Raw genomic sequence first — 6,428 nt, 5'->3', positions numbered from 1 at the left:
TCCCGAGGAGGCCGCCATCTTTACAGAGACCGAGAGTCCCAGCGCCCTGTGCCTCAAACCTGTCTGCAAGCAGTGCCGACGTCTGTGACGGGGTCCTGGGGGCCGAGCCCTCCATGTGCACAGAGAGAGAAGCGCTCAGCCTTGCTCTTCTCTCCTGGCTGATTCTACTGATCAGATACACTTACCGATCAAAACAAAACTACAAGATGTTAGTGACGAATTCACAATAACCCAAGGCCGCACTAAACCTCAGCAATCCCTGCTAAACCACGCTTATATCTGCTATGTCTCATAGAGGAACCATATAGCGGTATATACCAGAAGTATACCGGCTCTGTATACATATATGTGGATATACAGGGACCATATAGCGGTATATACCGGCACTACACATATATGTGATTATACAGGGACCATATAGCGGTATATACCGGCACTACACATATATGTGATTATACAGGGACCATATAGCGGTATATACCGGCACTACACATATATGTGATTATACAGGGACCATATAGCGGTATATACCGGCACTACACATATATGTGATTATACAGGGACCATATAGCGGTATATACCGGCACTACACATATATGTGGATATACAGGGACCATATAGCGGTATATACCGGCACTACACATATATATGATTATACAGGGACCATATAGCGGTATATACCAGCACTACACATATATGTGATTATACAGGGACCATATAGCGGTATATACCAGCACTACACATATATGTGATTATACAGGGACCATATAGCGGTATATACCAGCAGTATACTGGCTCTGTACACATATATGTGATTATACAGGGACCATATAGCGGTATATACCGGCACTACACATATATGTGATTATACAGGGACCATATAGCGGTATATACCGGCACTACACATATATGTGATTATACAGGGACCATATAGCGGTATATACCGGCACTACACATATATGTGATTATACAGGGACCATATAGCGGTATATACCGGCACTACACATATATGTGGATATACAGGGACCATATAGCGGTATATACCAGCAGTATACTGGCTCTGTACACATATATGTGATTATACAGGGACCATATAGCGGTATATACCAGCAGTATACCGGCACTACACATATATGTGATTATACAGGGACCATATAGCGGTATATACCAGCACTACACATATATGTGATTATACAGGGACCATATAGCGGTATATACCAGCAGTATACTGGCTCTGTACACATATATGTGATTATACAGGGACCATATAGCGGTATATACCGGCTCTGTACACATATATGTGATTATACAGGGACCATATAGCGATATATACCGGCACTACACATATATGTGATTATACAGGGACCATATAGCGGTATATACCAGCAGTATACCGGCTCTGTACACATATATGTGATTATACAGGGACCATATAGCGGTATATACCGGCACTACACATATATGTGATTATACAGGGACCATATAGCGGTATATACCGGCACTACACATATATGTGATTATACAGGGACCATATAGCGGTATATACCAGCAGTATACCGGCTCTGTACACATATATGTGATTATACAGGGACCATATAGCGGTATATACCAGCTCTGTACACATATATGTGATTATACAGGGACCATATAGCGGTATATACCGGCTCTGTACACATATATGTGATTATACAGGGACCATATAGCGGTATATACCAGCAGTATACTGGCTCTGTACACATATATGTGATTATACAGGGACCATATAGCGGTATATACCGGCACTACACATATATGTGATTATACAGGGACCATATAGCGGTATATACCGGCACTACACATATATGTGATTATACAGGGACCATATAGCGGTATATACCAGCTCTGTACACATATATGTGATTATACAGGGACCGTATAGCGGTATATACTGGCTCTGTACACATATATGTGATTATACAGGGACCATATAGCGGTATATACCGGCACTACACATATATGTGATTATACAGGGACCATATAGCGGTATATACCAGCACTACACATATATGTGATTATACAGGGACCATATAGCGGTATATACTGGCTCTGTACACATATATGTGATTATACAGGGACCATATAGCGGTATATACCGGCACTACACATATATGTGATTATACAGGGACCATATAGCGGTATATACCAGCACTACACATATATGTGATTATACAGGGACCATATAGCGGTATATACCGGCTCTGTACACATATATGTGATTATACAGGGACCATATAGCGGTATATACCGGCTCTGTACACATATATGTGATTATACAGGGACCATATAGCGGTATATACTGGCTCTGTACACATATATGTGATTATACAGGGACCATATAGCGGTATATACCAGCACTACACATATATGTGATTATACAGGGACCATATAGCGGTATATACCAGCACTACACATATATGTGATTATACAGGGACCATATAGCGGTATATACCAGCAGTATACTGGCTCTGTACACATATATGTGATTATACAGGGACCATATAGCGGTATATACCAGCAGTATACTGGCTCTGTACACATATATGTGATTATACAGGGACCATATAGCGGTATATACCAGCAGTATACCGGCACTACACATATATGTGATTATACAGGGACCATATAGCGGTATATACCGGCTCTGTACACATATATGTGATTATACAGGGACCATATAGCGGTATATACCGGCACTACACATATATGTGATTATACAGGGACCATATAGCGGTATATACCAGCACTACACATATATGTGATTATACAGGGACCATATAGCGGTATATACGGGCACTACACATATATGTGATTATACAGGGACCATATAGCGGTATATACCGGCTCTGTACACATATATGTGATTATACAGGGACCATATAGCGGTATATACCAGCACTACACATATATGTGATTATACAGGGACCATATAGCGGTATATACCGGCACTACACATATATGTGATTATACAGGGACCATATAGCGGTATATACCGGCACTACACATATATGTGATTATACAGGGACCATATAGCGGTATATACCAGCAGTATACTGGCTCTGTACACATATATGTGATTATACAGGGACCATATAGCGGTATATACCGGCACTACACATATATGTGATTATACAGGGACCATATAGCGGTATATACCGGCACTACACATATATGTGATTATACAGGGACCATATAGCGGTATATACCGGCTCTGTACACATATATGTGATTATACAGGGACCATATAGCGGTATATACCGGCTCTGTACACATATATGTGATTATACAGGGACCATATAGCGGTATATACCGGCACTACACATATATGTGATTATACAGGGACCATATAGCGGTATATACCGGCTCTGTACACATATATGTGATTATACAGGGACCATATAGCGGTATATACCAGCTCTGTACACATATATGTGATTATACAGGGACCATATAGCGGAATATACCGGCTCTGTATACATATATGTGGATATACAGGGACCATATAGCGGTATATACCGGCTCTGTACACATATATGTGATTATACAGGGACCATATAGCGGTATATACCGGCACTACACATATATGTGATTATACAGGGACCATATAGCGGTATATACCGGCTCTGTACACATATATGTGGATATACAGGGGCCATATAGCGGTATATACCAGCTCTGTACACATATATGTGATTATACAGGGACCATATAGCGGTATATACCGGCACTACACATATATGTGATTATACAGGGACCATATAGCGGTATATACCAGCTCTGTACACATATATGTGATTATACAGGGACCATATAGCAGTATATACCGTCTCTGTACACATATATGTGATTATACAGGGACCATATAGCGGTATATACTGGCTGTGTACACATATATGTGATTATACAGGGACCATATAGCGGTATATACCAGCTCTGTACACATATATGTGATTATACAGAGACCATATAGCGGTATATACCAGCTCTGTACACATATATGTGATTATACAGGGACCATATAGCGGTATATACCGGCTCTGTACACATATATGTGATTATACAGGGACCATATAGCGGTATATACCGGCTCTGTACACATATATGTGATTATACAGGGACCATATAGCGGTATATACTGGCTCTGTACACATATATGTGATTATACAGTGACCATATAGCGGTATATACCGGCTCTGTACACATATATGTGATTATACAGAGACCATATAGCGGTATATACCGGCACTACACATATATGTGATTATACAGGGACCATATAGCGGTATATACCGGCACTACACATATATGTGATTATACAGGGACCATATAGCGGTATATACCAGCACTACACATATATGTGATTATACAGGGACCATATAGCGGTATATACCAGCTCTGTACACATATATGTGATTATACAGGGACCATATAGCGATATATACTGGCACTACACATATATGTGATTATACAGGGACCATATAGCGGTATATACCAGCTCTGTACACATATATGTGATTATACAGGGACCATATAGCGGTATATACCGGCACTACACATATATGTGATTATACAGGGACCATATAGCGGTATATACCAGCTCTGTACACATATATGTGATTATACAGGGACCATATAGCGGTATATACCGACTCTGTACACATATATGTGATTATACAGGGACCATATAGCGGTATATACCAGCACTACACATATATGTGATTATACAGGGACCATATAGCGGTATATACCGGCACTACACATATGTGATTATACAGGGACCATATAGCGGTATATACCAGCTCTGTACACATATATGTGATTATACAGGGACCATATAGCGGTATATACCGGCACTACACATATATGTGATTATACAGGGACCATATAGCGGTATATACCAGCTCTGTACACATATATGTGATTATACAGGGACCATATAGCGGTATATACCAGCTCTGTACACATATATGTGATTATACAGGGACCATATAGCGGTATATACCAGCTCTGTACACATATATGTGATTATACAGGGACCATATAGCGGTATATACCAGCACTACACATATATGTGATTATACAGGGACCATATAGCGGTATATACCGGCACTACACATATATGTGATTATATAGTAACCATATAGCGGTATATACCAGAAGTATACTGGCTCTGTACACATATATGTGATTATACAGGGACCATATAGCGGTATATACCAGCTCTGTACACATATATGTGATTATACAGGGACCATATAGCGGTATATACCGGCTCTGTACACATATATGTGATTATACAGGGACCATATAGCGGTATATACCGGCACTACACATATATGTGATTATACAGGGACCGTATAGCGGTATATACCGGCACTACACATATATGTGATTATACAGGGACCATATAGCGGTATATACCAGCACTACACATATATGTGATTATACAGGGACCATATAGCGGTATATACCAGCACTACACATATATGTGATTATACAGGGACCATATAGCGGTATACAGGGCCGGGACAAGGAGTTTTGGTGCCCTAGGCAGAGAAGACAAATGGCGCCCCCCCCCCCCCTATACTGTATGTAGGGGTCATGTACACTGTACCCCCTGACTGTAACAGGACCATGTATACTGTACCCCCTGACTGTAACAGGACCATGTATACTGTACCCCCTGACTGTAACAGGACCCTGTATACTGTACCCCCTGAATGTAACACACCGTGCCACCTGAATGTGTTAGTGTCACACATGGCATCCTGAGAATATAGGTGTCACACACCAGGCCCCTCAGGTATTATGATGGTGCACATTGTGCTATAGGTATAACAGGAATATACAGCGTTACAGACTTCAGGAACAGAGAAAATGATGCAGCACATACACCTCCCCTATACCATGACAGCACAGTCACATATACACATCATATACTGATCCTGCGACATACACCTCCCCTATACCATGACAGCACAGTCACATATACACATCATATACTGATCCTACCACATACACCTCCCCTATACCATGACAGCACAGCGCCATATACACATCATATACTGATCCTACCACATACACCTCCCCTATACCATGACAGCACAGCGCCATATACACATCATATACTGATCCTACCACATACACCTCCCCTATACCATGACAGCACAGTCACATATACACATCATATACTGATCCTGCCACATACACCTCCCCTATACCATGACAGCACAGTCACATATACACATCATATACTGATCCTGCCACATACACCTCCCCTATACCATGACAGCACAGTCACATATACACATCATATACTGATCCTACCACATACACCTCCCCTATACCATGACCGCACAGTCACATATACACATCATATACTGATCCCACCA

The sequence above is a fragment of the Dendropsophus ebraccatus genome, chromosome 13 (assembly GCF_027789765.1).
Source record: "Dendropsophus ebraccatus isolate aDenEbr1 chromosome 13, aDenEbr1.pat, whole genome shotgun sequence".
NCBI lineage: Eukaryota > Metazoa > Chordata > Amphibia > Anura > Hylidae > Dendropsophus > Dendropsophus ebraccatus.
This window is presented reverse-complemented; position numbering follows the sequence as displayed.